At 37.5% G+C, this 18,313-nt stretch overlaps 1 protein-coding gene across 12 annotated transcripts in view; it reads right to left on the reverse strand.

The window, feature by feature from the left end:
• The window catches only part of NFIB (nuclear factor I B), a 148,379-nt gene that overhangs the window by 88,604 nt on the left and 41,462 nt on the right, over positions 1-18,313 (reverse strand). Inside the window, exon 1 of one of the 12 annotated variants that reach the window (XM_058423988.1) lies at positions 9,082-9,111. The exons of the other annotated variants lie outside the window; for them this stretch is intronic. The gene's annotated coding sequence lies outside the window, so the exon portion shown is untranslated. Of the gene's footprint in view, positions 1-9,081; positions 9,112-18,313 lie in introns of those variants that run through there. 12 annotated transcript variants of the gene reach the window in all.

Consider the following 18,313-nt stretch of genomic DNA (forward strand, 5'->3'; position numbering starts at 1 on the left):
ATCCAATACAAAAACTATATAGTCAATTTCACTGAGTTTTTTTGGGCCGTAACACACCCATTTTAGAACTTTCCGGTAAATGATGCCCTCATTCTCATCACTTTTGTGTCTACTTACATACCTTCCCTTTCCTCATTTGAAGTTTAAAGCAAAAATACTTCAACCAGCCCTCAACAGGTTTCTGCACGTTATCCATAAAGGCACTTTGCTGTCTGTAACCAGTCATCCCACTGCCTCACACATCCTGGCCCCACACACAGGGAAACCAAAGATGAATGCTCTGTGGGGCAGAGACCATCATCAATACTGCTGTGAGACTATCAAAAGCCTTCATTCTGCTGCTGCTACTGCATAATTATCAGCAATAAGTGGCTTGGCCTGGAAATACAAATGCCCAAGTTAAAGTAGACAAGACAGTTTCTTCTCAGCTGCCCGTACACGTTTCATAACTGAAGCCTCAACATACTTTCAAAACAAAAAAGCAACCAACAAACAACGAGTCTTGCTCCTCAATTTGTCCAAACTGAAGGCATCTTTTGAATCCTGAAGTCTGGCACCCTTAGAGAACATGCTATTTTGATTCTGTGACTGTGCTTACTCTGTGTTGCCTAGCTCCTGAATACAGAGCCCTCCAGACCAGGGACAGCCCCTCTGAAATGGTCTGATCCCTCACAGAAGTGGGGAGGGACTGAGGAAGGCCTCCACCTTTTGGCCTTTCAAAGTCACAGTTTTCATTCCTGCAAAATGCAAAAGTTATTAGAGAGTTACTAGAATTTCTTTGATAGTCAGTGGAAAGATTTTATCTAATGCGCCGTTTTGTATTATAAAACATTTACCAATTTCACAAAACCAACTAACTGATCTCATTATAAAATACTGAAACCTCCAGCATTCTGGAATTTTCAGGAAAGGCTCTTTCCCTGCTTTTGCCACCTAAAGCTGAATAATGCTTGTGATTGGAAATTATTTTACTTTTACGCTATGAGTACAATTATTTTACTTTTACTCTATGAGTACAATTACTGCAGCTATCACACAATCATTGCAATTATAGTTGTAAAGACTGCTGTTCAGAGCTATTCTCCATAGCACCATTTTGCAACACCAGGAAGATTTGTCTTTTCTAATGATCACCACCAGCACAAACGTCCTTTTGTAGCTCTTTAAGTGATTTCATTTCTTTCCATTAATATTCTGTTACTTGCTTTGGGAAAAAGCTAAGGAGACAAGCCCCAATTAACATATACTTTTAAAGCAAATACTTTAGTGAAGCCAGAGCTAAGGCATTTTAAAACAGGAATTGACACTTCCCTTTACAACAGCCTAACATTTTCAATGTGCCTGGCTAAATGGATAGAAAGCCCCCAAAATACTTCAAATCTGTGTTTCATAAACTGTACTCTAAGAGAAGCAGCAATAAAGTTTATTGCAGACCTAAAGTATCTGCATAAACCCGGTTAATTGAAAAGTGGGTGGAGAGGGCTGCCAAATTAAATGTTTACATTAGCACAGCTGTATTGTAAAAACATTCTGCCCCCTGTGCTTTGCAATTATAAGATATTTCTGGACTGTGTATCTCTGCAAAGTTTATCTCTACTGCCAAGAGTGTTTTGGCACAGAGTGTCTGCAAATTTTGGCAGCCAGAGAGCCCTCAGCACAGGCAGTATCTAAAATGGCTGCCAAACAGTTATCCCGAAATGTCGTCGATCTAATGTCTTCCTGAGTGAAGGGCAAAAGCCAAAACTGGTTCTAAACCCATCAGATTGTGTTGACTGAGGCAAGGAGCTGTTTTTCCAGACAAGAGTGGGACCTGGCAGCACCAGTCAGTCACACCAGGCTCACCGGTACACTGTGTACAGCAGCGGGCTAGAAGACAGGCTGACTGCTCCTCACATCCCATCACTGGGGAAAAATGGGGGGAGGAGGGATTTCCTGAAGGGAAGCTGACTTTATTGTTTTAAATTATGCACAAGTCATCATATGCTTCCCCTGAGCCAAGAGCACACACGTTGGGACATTTGCAAAACACAGCTACTCTGTGCTCAGGCACAAAGCACCAGCAAAGCCCCAGATGCTTTATCCCTCCTTCACACTGATTGCATTTGACAATTTTTAAAGAAAATCCCTGTCTTTTCCAAGCAACCAGCAAAATGTACAAAACCCTCCCAAACATCTCAAGCCTTTCCTGTGACAGTCTCTATTTTATTTGAGGTGGACCTCCTAATCAAGGTACACCACACTTGCGCAGAATTAGAAAACCTTACCTATTCTGTCCCAGGCCTGTATAATAGACAGAAGAATGTTCTTTGATTGTATCCAATGTCAAGATTAATGTAAATTGAGAGATTCCTCATGCCTTGTACTCTGCTTTGACCATAACTGTGCACAACCATAGCAAAGGCATTTCACTGATTTCCTATTGCTTGCTGGGCAGTTTCACAAGGTTCTGGTGGTTTGGATAATGACAGATGACACTTGAATGCATCATGATGTTTTCACTGAATTTTCATTATAAAATAAAACTCTACAGGCATTTTAGCATCATTTGGAATAAAAAAAATAAAACAGGAAATGTCCACACCAGAAAGAAATATTCCATTACTAGAAGAATCACACTTACAGACACTAAGTGAATACAAAGCTTGTCGTGTGGGTGCTGCCCTTATCTCTTTACGGTCCTAAGCCTCCCTATCAGCTATCATTACACACTAACATCTGAATAAGAGCTTTTTGTGAAAATGCTACACAACTGATCCGTGAAATTCTTATTGCCCACGGCCATGTTGCATCAGAAGGCTCTGTAGCAACCCTAGCCAACTATTCATATACCTACATTTCATTTCTAATCCTTTAGACTCTATTGAGAAATTTTTGTACCGCTAGATAGAGAGGACATTCACTTTGATAGTTATGTCCACTCAACATGCTTCTGAATTAAGCTACTTTCACCTCTGTTTAATTAGTAATCAGGGTCGAAGCCACACAGCTGTGTAATACTGATGTCCTTGTAAGGTTCCAGTGATCTGGGGTTAAGGTTCCAAAGAGCATATTTTCTATTAATATTTAATAAGTGCATCTCTAAACTGCTCTCAACAAAAAAAAAAAAAAAAAAAAGAGAGAGAGAGAGAGACAAAACTAGCAAGGGACTATGTTTGCCAGTCAGTTATGCAAGGAGATATCTTCAAAAAATCATGCCATTTTCTCTATCTTATCTGCTGCTTTCAGCCTCTACAGATGACAACAGATGACACTTTATTCTGTAAATATCCTGCCACTCTTCTTCCTTTAAAACACACATATATATTTTCAAAATAAATATCTACCTGTTCCTCATTTCTCATTCTCACTGAGCTAACATTACATTTTTAGTCAAAACATAAAAAAAAAAAAAAAAAAAAAAAAAAAAAAAAAAAAAAAAAGCCATTTTCCTCTATGGAAGCACTGAGTACTTTGATTACTGAGAATCCCAAAACTTCCCCTGGACTGAAAGAAATATTGAAAGTGCTCAAGAATACAATTCTGTTCATTTATGAGAGACAAAACCCAGACATACAACAGCTTTTTCCAGCTCATATTCCAGGGTCTCACTTTATCTGACCATCCTGATACCACCAGAGGCCTGGGATAAAGATGATATTGAATGTAATTCAGCACCTTCATGCTATAAACAATAAGAAAATGAGAGTGCATCTCCAGTCCCTGGGTTCTGTATGCTACTGGCAAACAGTTTTACTAAATCCAAAGTAAACAAATTTTACCTATTCCAGCTTTAAAATGACTGTGAAATTCCATTTACAGTGCTAAAAAAGTATTCCATTATAGTCATGTTCTACTTTTAATGCTGTAGGAAACATCCTTGTATCTTAGCAGTATCTTAGCAGTTTCGCTCGTGTATTTAGAAAGGCTCTACCAACCGGGTCACATTTTCACTGTATACAGGTTGCTGGTATATAGGTTGCTGAAGTATTCAAAGGAGAAAAGGATTAAGATGTATTTTATTATTTACACTTACTCCTGCGTGATCTTCCTTTTGTTGAAAATTTTTGAGACAAGAAAACTTAGAGTATTTCCTCATCAGGAGCACTACTAAAGATGTTTTGGTTTTATGTGTCATGAATAATACCTCCACTTGCTTTGCATTCCTTAGCGGATGGCTGGGATTTATAGCTAAATTCCATAAAAACCTGCTGGAAGAGAACACTGAATTTTGTACTTCACTCTAAAATATGAGGGGGCAAAAGTTATCACAAGATAAGTTGTTTTTTTGCATCACCTTATTATTTGTTTATTCTACACATCCAGCACAAAAGCTATACGCAAAAAGAAAGTTGTATAGACAGACACTTGAAAGTCAAGGTGCCACAATCAGTGTTGTCAATATGTTTTATTTCTTAGCTCTCTGAGCAATATACATTTCACTTTTTGTAATCCTTTCTTAAAGTCCAGCATCATGTGAACTTAATGTCTCAAATACTCATGCATTGAAGGCTTTATATAAACATAGAAAGAAGCAAGATTCATGCTGTACTGATACTCATGCAGCACATGCATACCTATCGATGTGCAAAATTAAACCAAAACTCTTTATTTTGCAAACAGAATCTCTATTAGCATTTCCCTTTTATACAGAAAATAATATATTCCAGAGTCCAAATCTTTATTTGGAGGTGATCTACCAAATGAAGCATCTCCTTGAGAGCATTGTTCACTAACTACATATGCTCATGGCCAACCTCAGTTGTGTCAGGCCTGCCCATAATAGACAATTACTGTATGAGAAGTTAAAGAGAGGAGGAAGTTAGGCTGAACTACCCCTGGGATTCTGAACTGAAGCACTGTTCCTACAAAAGTACTGTGCCCATCACCCACAAACCAAAAATAATCACTGTGGCATTCTTCAGTAAGTGTCCCCAGCATATAGTCTTTTCTACCTCAAGGTATTTTTCAAGGGAAAATAGTGTAAACAAAAATCACAAGATCATTCTCTTTTGATACCAAGGACTGTCCTTCATGAGTCCCCTTACACATGCAAGTCATTGTCATCTTCTTTGCTTAAATTACACGCAAAGCATGACTGCATTCTAAGCGACTAAGCTTTGAAATTTTCAAGTCCAAATGAGAGGCCTCACAGCAGAATGGAAACTTTTATGACAACTCAACAGTTGTCAACATGTGCTAATATAAAAAACTAAACACACTGAGGCATTTCTAGTTAAAGTTTCTGCTTTGCTACTAACTCTTTATTCCATCCCCCACTGAATTTCGCTTCCACGTTTCTTTCAGTATTTCCTATAGTTATTTTCATTTAATCTATGAGATTTTTTTCCTTGATAGTATTTATAGGTTTTAGAACAAAGCATCCAGAGACTGGAAATTGGGATTTTTTTAATGAGTAAAGACTCAAGGTGATCACTTTTATTTTTTAATGATGGAAGGAAAGGTAATGAAACAGCCTTCTTTTTAAGAAGTGCTCACATATCTTTACGCAATGGACCATCTCTATTCTTGTTCCCAGGCATTAGAATCCTTTAAGAGTATTACCTAGTCTTATCTATGTCACTCTTTGAGTGAATTCTAAATTTTAAAGATGTGTAAGAGGAACCATTGCCTGTTGAGATGTTTGCAGAATAACGCTTTAATCACTTCAGACAGCTAGCCTACCAGTAACTGACTTTTGGCATTAGTTTTGAAGCTATTTACATTATGTTATTATATGTTATACTGTGTACAGACTGACTACATCCCCACAGCGATGTAATCTTCACAGTCTTTTATGGTCAAGTCCAATCAGAAGCTTTCCATACTTCTTTTTCTGAATGAGAAAGGGGTAGTCTCAGGGCCAAAAGTGGAAAGGAACATGCACAACACAAATTTAATATCCTTGCAGGGCAAAGTTTTGCATTATGAGAAGAAATATACACAACTGTCATTAGCAAACATTAGAAATATCATCGTCAAAGACTTAACATTTACTAGAAGGCAATTGCTTGAAAACCTGTTTTTAATTGTGCATACATATTTTTATTCATTAAAATGAGCAACCAATAAAATCCTGCACTACGGTGTCCCAGACTCATAACACATTAATAAAGTTTCTTAAAAGTTTTGGCAGGGGGCCAGCACAGTCCATTAACTCCTTGCAAGTTGTAAAAAGAAGTAAAGTCATTTTGGACTGCCTTGTGGATGTGAATGAAACAGCAGGCAGTCTGTATGGAAACGTCACTTTGGATATGGAATTGGTAATGGATGTTTTGCTGTTCAATCAAAGCAGCATGGGGATAAGTTAATGCTCTGAATCACAATCTAAATCCTGAGGAAGTGCAAAACTAATTTAGTTAAAAGTGGAAGGAAAACACCAAAAGGTTCCAAGTTGTGAAGCTCTGAGTATTTTCCTAGTAGGCTATCATATTGTAACAGGGTAAGCTTGCCCACTGTGAAACCAAAATTATACAATAACTTATTATACAGTTAGTTTTCAATTATTCTAATGATTCTGTAAGGCTGCTTAGTAAGATCAATCTCATTTTGGGCATTACTTTTAGTGAACAGCATAATCAAATAAACTACCATTTTGCCTTATCTTATCCTTTTCTCTCTGAATTTACGAAACATTTTAATTTCCCTGTTTTCTTCTTTTACACAAAGGAGCATAAATAACTTAAGCAATTGGTAACTAAGTGGCTGTCTTTAGCTCTGTCAAACAATTTGAATTAAAGTGCTATACTTTCCCCTTAAGCTTTATGCTACCATCTGTTCTCCCTTTTCATAACATTACAAGCATTCGGTTTTGGAGAAGGGATTTAGTGTTTTGCATCCTTTTCAAAGCAAAAGGCAAATTTGAATGGTGTCGAATATTTTGAAAGCCAACAAGATTTTCTAAGCAAGGAAACAAGTAAGCTGTAGAATTAGAGCATTTTCCTTAAGGTGTGGCCAGTCTTTCCTCTTGCCTTATCATAAAACATCTACGTGTACTTTTTGATTAAAAACATATTCTGAAAAACAGCATATTGAAGAGGTTTTTGTAAGGAACAGTAAATGGAAAACAACTTGTGGAACAAAAGACTACACTCCTAAGCAAAACAACTAAAATGCCACAGACTGTTCATTGATGCTGTAATAATAGTTCTGGGTATTTTGATGATAATTTCAAATTAAAATCTTGAAGGGTACATGAAATTTCCAGTGTGCAAACCTCACTGAAGTATTTGGGAGGGACAACCAACTAATGAGCTAGAATGATATATTAATCCTTTACCTCTGGCAGCCCAATGAAAATGTGGCTTAAATCACAAATACAGAAATTGTTTGTCTAGCACCTAGTGGGATTTTACCACACTACAAAACCACGAAATATGTGAAAATTAGGAGTATCTTCAGAGGATGCCAAGTAGTGAAATAGATGGGTTCTTCAGGCCAAGGGGGAAACCCAACAGACCTCACTACAAAAGCTTACAAAATCTTACCAAATAACTCTAACACAATTATGTCAAATTCTTTTTCATCTAGCTGCCACTGGACACCAAGAATTTCATCACTAAGCAGTGATGATATATTTCTGCATCAGACAACCTAACACTTCTATTTCAATATATTAGGATAGCTTGCAAAAGCTCATTTGATCACCTGGAAATATACCTAATCTGTTTTAAATGTATGAAATATATTCTCTGGGAATCACATCTTTTAGACACAAAGTACATCCAGCAACATGGTTATCTAAAGATTTTCCACTGCCTGGGGATGGAAAATAAGAGAAGACACAGAGATGTTAAAATGGTCAATAAATTCTGTGGCTCCAAAAAATTTTAGTACTTATTATTTGCTTATGTAATTTGTTTATGTAGTGAATGGCATTTCTCAGTGACTCCAGAGTAAACCAGGAACCAGGAACATTATGTAGATAACTGAAAATTTTGGCCCAAGAATTGCATTTCACACACAAGAAAATGTCAGCCATCTCTGGGATATGCTCTTTTTTTTATGCACACACAACTCAGAGATATCACAGTTTAGAAGCCTAACTAATAAATCTGTATTGTTGAATATACATCTATCTTGTGAGTAGTCATATTGGAGACCAATGGAATAATTTAAACCCGAAGTAAGATATTCCACCTGAGCCTTCCAAAAATTAACTTTCACAAAGAAAACAATCTGCAAAATGTAACAATGTATCTGTCAACCTTGTCATTGGGAAAAAAATACCATATATTAGAGAAACTGAATCAGAATTTTAGCTGGGCATGATACATGTATCTAGGTTGAAGTGCTTCTCCTCTTTGGGCTCTTAGGAAAAAATCAGTCAAATTGCTTTGTTTTTCCTACCAGCATCCACCTTGAGGGGGAGCAGAAGATTGTCTGTGAAAGTTCCCCCAGTTAGTTTCTGGAAAAGTTTATCTGATACAGGACATGTTCATCTTCCCCAAAATATCGTATTACATTATAATACCCAGTCCCACAATATGCAGGCATAGAAACCTGTAAGAGAGGATAGAAATCTCAAAAAAAAAAATTACACTAGGTGTTTTTTTCATACTCCAGATAAGCAATTTGTTTTCCAAAACGGATCACAGAGTTTGTGCATCCTGACTAGTCTCTCTTTCTCAATAATATAAAGGACACAGATGAACAGTCATGACTCCCAGCATCACATAGTTCCAAGTGACCATTCACACCACTCTACAGATGTAGATCAGTCCAGCTGGGCTTCTTGCTATTTGACTTTTTTTGTTTGCCTGTATTTCTTTTTCAGTGTTCAGCAAAAAAGACTGAAAGCATTTGACCTGCACTGAAAATAGAGATCTTCTTCAATTTTTTTTTTTTTTTTAATTATTACTATATATTTAATTGTTGCAGTCAGAAGTCTGGAATGCTGGAACAGTTGCAAAAGAGAATGATTAGCAGGTATAGTGCTCTTGTTTTAACATGGATAACAACAACCAGTCTATGAAAAATAGTAGCAGGAAAAAAATCCTGTATTAAATAGTATAGGCTTGTTTCCCTAACAAAGGAAAAAAAATCATATTTTGTTTCTATAATGCTGTTTTTGTTATAGAATGATGATGTCCACTCTTGTTTTACCTCTCTCAGATGAGTTCCATGGAAAGAAATTCTCAGATGATTTGACAACAATCCTCACTGGTTAAATATAATGTCTTTTACAGATGAGTCTTCTTGAGGTGCATCCTGGGCACAAACCACAGTAATTAATACTTCGCTAAAATTTAATCTATTTAGTCCCTACCTGTTTTGTTAGTCACTCCTGACATGTACATGATAACACTGCATGCGCAAAACATATCTGATGTCAGTCAGGAGGGTACTCACACTCTTCATTGCTGGTTGACAGCCTCATGTACCACTTATCAACAATGGAAGAGGCTTTCCACAAGAAGAGCTTATCTAGGAATGTTTTCTAAAATCACAAGATAGAGCAATGTGCAGAGCTGTTACATGCCTGCCATTAGACTGTTAGACTACAGCTCATCAGAGAAGTAAATGGGTCAGGGTTGTACTTTTCAAAAACTACCAGCCATGCAAACTCAACTTTGCACTATCTCAAGTAAAAACCACAACTGAAATATATATGTGAACACCTGTGCAAACCAATCCTTCTCTGACCAACTGAATTACCCAAACTTTTCTCTGACTCTCTTATTGTTTTATGCCTCTTATAAGCTTCAGTTAGTGGTGAGGGAAAAGGAGAGCAGAAACTGGTGGAAGGTATTTTCCTGCCACATCTCTCTCATTCTGAACCTACTTGGTGTTCTGTCTCTTGTTTCTGGGAGAAGAGTACTTTAAAAATGTAAATATTTTGTTGATTAGCACAGGAGGAAGACGCAATGAGACCCATCCACTCTAGTAATCAGACAATAAAGCTGGAGCCTCCACAAAGGGAAAAATGTCATGAAACTGAGGTTCCCTGTGAAAAAAAAACAGAGGTTAAGCAAGACTGAGGAGGCATGGCAGGGATACAGAGCAGACAGCACACAGCACAGAAGACGATCTGCTCCCACCATCTATTCTGTGATAGAATTATCCTAACACCTACTTATGGTTCAACAAGAAATGCAGAATCTTAGCATCCTTCCCCTAAACATGAATGAGAGCATCTTCCAGAGATGTAGGCAAGTGCTCACCACAAAACAATAACAAGAGTATTTATGCAGTGTCACACATAGGTCCATTCTTTTCCAAAGAGAAATGCAATTTCTCTTTGTTGAGTAAACTGTGATTTTGTCTTCAGAGCCCTAAACATACTTCTTGATATGGGATTTATTTCTCTACAGACACTACTATAGTTGGAGTGGCATCGCCTCATTAATTAAATGGAAAACGTACTACATAATATTAATCCCTCAACACTGTACTCTTAACTGTCCTTGCATAACTTATACCCAGCTATTACAGCACTCCATTGACTTTTCCATTTCACCACACTTCAGGAATGTCTAATGAGTCACAGTGTGTCTAGATGCCTCTGAGAGTCACAATCTTCTCCACAGCAACTCATTGTATCCAGGTGTAAATCAAAAAAATAAACTCACTCACTTTTCTACAATATGGTGGCAAAGTGGGGCAAGAGATGAAAACTTTAACACACATTTTCAAACCCTTTTGAGAGATCTGTAGAATTGTATCTTTATCTGTCTTTTTTAGCAGATCAGTAGAATTATATCTTTCTCCTACACGTGGCTAAACTCAATTTTCTTTAAATATGCACTTGTTAGACATGAACACACAGTATAACAAAAAGTTAAAAGAGAGAGAGGTAAGTCCTCAAAGTGAAAAAATATTAGCATGACTCTGTCTGTGCTTCTTTTACCACATACAGTAATCTTCTCAAAAATAATAGTATATATGACTGTTCAAGGGGTCACTCAGGTTAGTTAACTGGCTGTATGTTATTTACAGATTCATGAGTGGAATTTATAATCATTATCAAACATTTCTGCCTACAAAGCTAAGCTATGAATTATTTTTTCAGCATGATTTGAATATTTATTATACATAAAAACAAGGATATTCCCAATAATACTATAAGTAATTTTTATTAAGAAGAATTAGAGAATTCAGTTTATGGTAATCATGGTGTCAGCCGGTGTCTTCTCATCTAGAACTGGAGTTGATGTCTATGACAAAACATTTATGCCTCATGAAAAAAATTAGGTCTCTCACAATAAAACTAACTTTCCTGTACAGTTCCTCTTAACCAAAAAAAAAAAAAAAAAAAAAAAAAAAAAAAAAAAAAAAAAAAAATCTCTTTCATAAAAGTCTTCTTCATGCCACATCTCCCTCACTTCACATTTTTCCTTTCTTTTCTAAATCCCAACACATCATCCCTTTCCAAATCCAGCCTTTTTGTTTAGGGTGTTCACTCTAACTAAAGACAATTTGAATGCTGAATATTGTTTGTAGGACTTTTCCATTCTAATGAGAAAAAGTACAGGGAGGAAAAAAACCCAGCAAGTTACATCACACAACTGTACAACTATTTAGAATTCAACATGTATGCAAGATAGAAAAGAAACGCATGTGAAAAAGTGTCAGTAAATACGTTTTTCAAAGAAAACAAACTTAATAAATTTCTTCATGCAGTCTTTCATTAGGGAACACTGCAGAATGCACTGCAGGTACAACTGTCTACCCCACTAGGTCACACCTCCAAATCTTAACTCATAATCATATTTCCAAAAGTGATCAGAACTATTGTGATGATAATTCAAAATTTCCCCATTACAAAATGTCCCTGTTAAAAATTTTTGAAATATTGGACCTAGGTAGGAAACTTCCTTTTTCTCTAAGACAATATTAGTCTTAAAGCATAAGTGCTGATGCCCTTCCAATTTTTTTTTTAAGTATTTCTATCACGGCCACCAAAGTTTTAGTGTTTGCAGGCATTACTTCTACTACAGTTTGAGGTCATTTAGCAGTCACTGTAAAGTTATCCAGTCTGTCTCCTTGGCCCTGAAACCTGCTGTGACAAAAGATGCAAAAACATACTGCTCTTAGATTGGTCTAGACAATTTTACACATACCAGCTGGCAGTGTCTTGTCATTATTCATAAATATGGTGTAAGAAATAGCTGCTTCCCAGATTTTTATGAATCCCAAATATAAGTGTCTACATTTAGCAGGCAAGATGATGCTAGCTTATGTAACAGCTGGGGATTTAAACCTCCTGGAAAAGCAGTGAGCCTCTTAATCTGTGACCAAGCAATTTGACTATGTGATTTCTGTGCAAGTTATAGGTTAATTGGACCTGAGGTGACCTATTTCATTGAGATGATATTTACACTTGCTACTGGTTACAATAATTAGGCTCAAAGAGCCTGGAGAAAAGTCATTAGTGCAATGTAGTTGCTTTTATTTTATATTTCTCTCTGTAAAATACTTTGTATCTCTAGGATATATACCACACACACCTGAAAGAAGCAACTTCATGTGCACTCTTACTCACTAAGAGTTCTTGTAGAATTAACAAGTCACGCAACCTGGAAGAATAAAATTAGGGAGCTTCAGAGAAAATTCCCACTCTGCAACTGCAAAAGGACTCTGCAATGGCAAGTATATTTTAGATATGAACTGAATTTTAGTTTAGGAACATTTCCCCTCCTATTGTTTTCTCTCAATAGGAAAGGGAAAGCTCCTAAAGTAATTTTGAATTCTACTTATTTTGGTTAACAAGATTATTTTTCATCTTTTCCCCTCAAGTATATCCCTGCTTTGGAAAGCATTCCACCTAAATGTTTCAAAGAGGCAAAAAAGTGCTTGTGGTTTGGCTTCCACTGTAATTTCTCATGGATGACTTCTGAAAGAACTAATTTATTTAGAATCTTTCATCATTACTATAATTAAGATTATACAATTTCAAGTTTCTTAGATTTAGTTCAATCCTATTTGATACTATGTGAAAAAACAAACAAACAAACAAACAAACAAAAAACGCCACCTTGTTCAATAGATTTTTCAATTGTTTTCAGGGGAAGCAGAGGAGGAATTTGGCAAGGCTAACTTTCATTATGTTATTTCAACAACAGGATGTTATTTGTCCTCTAATTTTGATTTTGAAATGCAGAAGTTTTATAGTAACAAGATATCTCTGGTGCTAAAAAGTTTTGAAAAAACACCTGAAAATTGTTTGATTATTTGCTTCCATTGTAAGTCATGTATGAAAATTCTGCAAAGCACCGGTGCAGCATTGGGTTGTCATACTCAGAAAACTTATTTCCTGAATTTTCAGGTGTATTTAGACTTCCCATCTTCTGGTACAAGAGCAGGGCTCTGAAAAACCCACTGATCTGGCTGCACTCCTGTAGTATTACTTTTGAAATCAATAGTCAGCTTTGAAAATTTCACTTGAACATATTTCTATTGTATTCATCACTTTTTTTCCTGTGACACTACCATGCCAGGACACCAAGACACTTAGCTAACCTTCCTTCACTCTGCATACACTAAAACCAAATTTCAATTGAATTCCAACGGCAAGATAAAATACTTCCTGGAGATTTATGTTGTGTGGTGATCCATAAACAGAATATGGATGTTAAACACTTCATGATATATGATGGCGGGCTACCTTCAAACACTGTTCAGTCCTCATATCATTCTTTAGTGTACTGGATCTGCGACCTCTTTCTTCCTCCCTCCCAGTCTCCTTCTCTTACTCCATCCCCTTTTTGCCTTCTTATCTGTTGTCCCTTTTAAAAGTGAAAATTCATCAATGGGTATAGCAGCCCACTACATATCGGAACCAAACACAGGTACCAGTGATCCTGCAGTAGCCCTTCTACAGGAAAAATTTAAAATGCCATTTAAAATGTTTACATGGCATGCAGGATGTCTTAGCTGTATTTTCATTCTGAATGAAATTCTCACCGGAACATGGAACATTAAATTTTTTTCAGGCTTTCCTCCTAACTCTGGAAAGCTTTGACAACAAGAAAAAGCACCCAGTTTTGTTGTTCTTCATCTTCTGGCTTGATGGAACTGGATTAGAAGAGAATATGGTTTTATATAGAAGGCAATGATAGAAGACACAACAAGTCTCTGCCTGGCACAAAATAATGTCACACTTGGCAACAGCCATTCTCAGCGCCAATATCAGCCTCCATGCTCCAGCTACTGTTCAGGATGAAACTTTTTAAAGAAAATGTGGTCTGACCAGGGGCTTTTCCTTGTCCAGAAAACATTCGTTATCCTGGCTGAGGTTGTAAATAGATAGTGTGCAAGCCCCTGTAATACCCCCTCTGTATGGAGGAGCTCTCTTCTCACCATAATACAAACACCAAAATCTGGTCAACTGCTGTGACTTAAAAAAACTACCTTATTTGAACACAGTGTAGAAGAAGGATCAACCCCATCTGCAAAACACTCTGGATTCATGAAGCCTTTGGCAGCAGATATGTTATCACAAACTATTTTGATTGCATGTGAAAGAAAAGCCCTAAGTGAAAATTATTTATTCTTTATCTATTGTGCAATGTAGAGATTAACTCCCTTAAGAGTAGGTTCTCTTTTTGAAGGTGTACATCCTACTTCCATTGTCTTATTTTTACTAATGGGAGGTTTACAGAGGGTTTTAACTTAAGAATGATCGCTGGCAGTGAAATGCAGTAATTACATGATGTATGACAAGAGACAAAGCTGCATACTAGAGAACTTGCATAGAATCCAAACTTGATCTTACTTATATGAAAAGGAATACTTTACAAGCTAGCAGATCTTCAGCTTTGAGTAATGACATACATTTCTTTTTCTGCATAGAAAAAAATGGGTTAACAAAACCAGGAACGAAAATATCTCTATTTTCTCTTCTCTTTTATTCACAAATTATAGAACTACAGGACTTCGAGAATTTGAAATGCCGTGATTTGAGAAGTTATGTGAAGCAAAAGATGTGTGCCCTGATAATAAAAAACCAGTCATATTTGAAAATAAATTCATAATCAGTTCATACTTAAGGCCTTTGTGTCCATCATAACCATCATATTAATTTATTTTAGAAACAAAACAGAATCCCTAGGTAAAAAGGCCAAAAGACATTATAGGCATGAAAGACAAACTAACATTGCATTCCATTGGAAAAAAAATTAAGAGAGGGGGAAAAGAGAGGAGAGGAGCAACAGCAAGTAGTGGGCAAGTCAATAGGGTTTGTACAGTTTCTGCATGACTGCATTATCTCATGCAAGAGGTACTTCTGAACTACAATTGGACTGTGGTAAACCATCTGTTTAGAGATTAAGGATCCATCAACACTGAGTGTTCAGTTCAACATAAACTGATCATTTGTTTAACTCTGCATTTGCCACTGTCCCATAAAACCACTCAACAAATATTACCTCTTTAATTATGTGGACAGAGAGAAAATGTGTTTGCTACATGATCTTGCAGCAATAGTGAGGTAGCTATACATTTTAATGAAAATTAAAATCAATCTGAAAATTTAGGTCCAGTAACTAGACTGCAGCTGTGGAATTCAAAGGCCAGTTGATGACAGTCAACAGTGATTTGAAGCACCCAAATAGTAAAGGTACAAGACACATCATAAAATAGAGTGAAAACAAACTGTGAGAAAAAAAAATAAAATTAACATTTACTCTAAATTTCAGGAACATCTTCATATTCATGATGTATTTAGCCCTGCTTATGTTTTCCCAAAGATGTGACATAACATCCCATTTGCCAAACTATTATGTTTGTGGAAGTAGGTGTGCTTGAGATGCATATTTCAGTGAGACACCTGATGAAAAGAGAGGTGTGAGGGTTGGTCTCATCTACTGATTAGTATCACAATCCAAAATACTAGAAAGTCTACATTGTAGACCAGACTAAAACCCCTACGTCAACAACAAGAGGCACATTTTGTCCTAAATGGTTAGAAGGCAGTCCATTAAAAAAGGGTAGATCATACAGATTTTACTGTTTATGTCCCATTAAAATGCATCTTGCCTTACTGCTTTGAGCTTTCTCAGCTTGCCCTTTTCCATTTAAGCTGTACCTCTGAGCAGCGCAGCATAGCTCTGAAAATAGGAGCACAACATGGTTACAAAATTTCCCACAGCCACGTGAAAGCCCTTATTCAGGAAACTGAACTGCTTGCTCACTAAAGACAAAGTATGCAAACTCCTGCTAAAAGGCAAAAGAAAACCACTAATTGCCTGAGCTGAGAAAGCAACTTCCCCTATGGGCAGGTTATTCTCTGACTGTCAATTAATGTATTTCTTGCACATTTTACTAGCTGCTATCAAACACAGAGTGCTGCACCAAGAGCTAAGTACATGGACCTGGACCACTGAATCCTGCCTGATATGGTAACATTCCTGTGGTCATAGAACAGCTTAACTGTATCATCTTATGCATTTCCACACACGATTTGTGACTTCTTTTTAAGGGGTCTGCTTATAACAAGCCACTCCTGCCTGCCCAGGGCAATAAAGCATGTGTTCAGTTTCTATGAGCTCTGAGAAGGTACCTCAGGATGCCCTGTAGGGAGAATGCCTTCCTAAACAGGCTCATGATCTGTCGGCAGTCTGCCTCCTCCCCCAAAGAAAACGTGAGTTCATGAAAACAGCTAAAGAACACAGCATACTGTAGCCTGGAAACTGGTTTATCTGTTTCAGATACACTGTATGCTTGCTTATTAGTTGACTCCCACTGACTGAAATGTTCACATGGGGAAAGCATTTATCATCTTATCAGAAATGGAAGAGAAGAAGAAAATTGCCAACCGTTATGTTTCATGAAAATATTCTTTTGGAAATAAAAGTTCTAAAGACATGTCAGCACTGCTCCTCTGTAGGAGTAGTTATATCAAAAAAGCAGACCAAAAATAAGGAATTAATAAGCTAAGATCCAAAACCTCCTGCCCAAAAGTGACAATAATAAAATGTGAAAAATAAGGCTGACAGTAGCTCTATCTGATAAATTCACCAGGCCTGTCACAAGACGGATGACAAGCCATGATTACCAAATGCACCGTTGTTTTTGTTTGCACCTTAACCTCACTGAATGATGCTGACACTGAGCAGAATGTTTATCTAGCAAGAAAGGACAGTCACAAGTTCCTAGAACTACTAGCTCTTCCTTGTTCTCACTACTTGCTACACCCTCTCCTGGCATCAAGCCCTGAAGTAGTCCATAAACTCCTTAGGGCAGATATTATGTCTGTGCTGGTTTTGCACCATGCCCAATGCGATTAAATTTTGATCCCAATCGCCATTTTTAGAGATTTTTCAAATACAGGGGAAGTAAAGTGGTTAAGGAGGACCTTTCAGCATTGTTTATATCAAATGTCATCAAGATTTTGTTCATGTTTTTCTTGGCCCTAGCATTTTACTTCATGTAATAAAAACCTGTGATTTAAAGTATGAATAAAAAAAAAAAAAGTTTAAATCCTTATTAAATATTCAGAAGAACTATTTAATATTAATTTAGAAAATATGTTGGAGCATGTCGTGAGAGGGCAACAATGGTGGAGGAGGGTCTGGAGCAAAAGTGCTATGAGGAGAACTTGTTGATGGAGTATTTTAGCCTGGAAAGGAGGATAGTCAGGGGTGACCTTATCACTCTCCACAACTGCCTGAAAGGAGGTTGTATCCAGGTGGGGGAGAGTCTTCTTGCAGGCAACCAGCAGTTGGACACAGTCTAAAGCTGCACCAGGGGAGGACATTAGACCAGGCTGGACATTAGAAAAGAAATCTTCGTAGAAGGACTGACTGTACATTGGAATGGGCTTCCCAGGGAGGCGGTGGAGTCACTGTTCCCTAAGGTCTTTAAGACTGGGTATGGCACTTAGTGCCGTTGCCTAGCTGATGCAGTGGTGTTCATTTGTAGGTTGGACTCATTGATCTCAAAGGTCTTTTCCAATAGAATGGATTCTGGGATTCCGTGATTCTGTCCTGGTCATCATAAAGTTGAAGTTGAGTCAGCAGTGCCCTGGCAGCCAGGAGGGCCAACCCTGTCCTGGGGTGCATCAGGCACAGCATCGCCAGCTGGGCAAGGGAGGGGATTGTCCCCTCTGCTCTGAGTTGGGGCAGCCTCACGTCGAGTGCTGGGGGCTGGTTTGGGTATGACAATATAAGAAAGAAACTACTAGAGAGCATCCAAAGAAGGGCCACAAGGACATTGAAAGGTCCGGAGGGGAAGCCATGTGGGGTCACTTGGTTTGTCAACATGCCTGGAAAACAGGAGACTGAGGGGAGACCTCATTGCAGTAGATAGTTTCCTTGTGAGAGGAAGCAGAGGGGCAGGCACTGAGCCCTCTCTTGTGAATGGTGACAAGACTGAAGGAAAAAGCACAAAGCTGTGT

Source organism: Hirundo rustica, chromosome Z (genome assembly GCF_015227805.2).
Source record: "Hirundo rustica isolate bHirRus1 chromosome Z, bHirRus1.pri.v3, whole genome shotgun sequence".
NCBI lineage: Eukaryota > Metazoa > Chordata > Aves > Passeriformes > Hirundinidae > Hirundo > Hirundo rustica.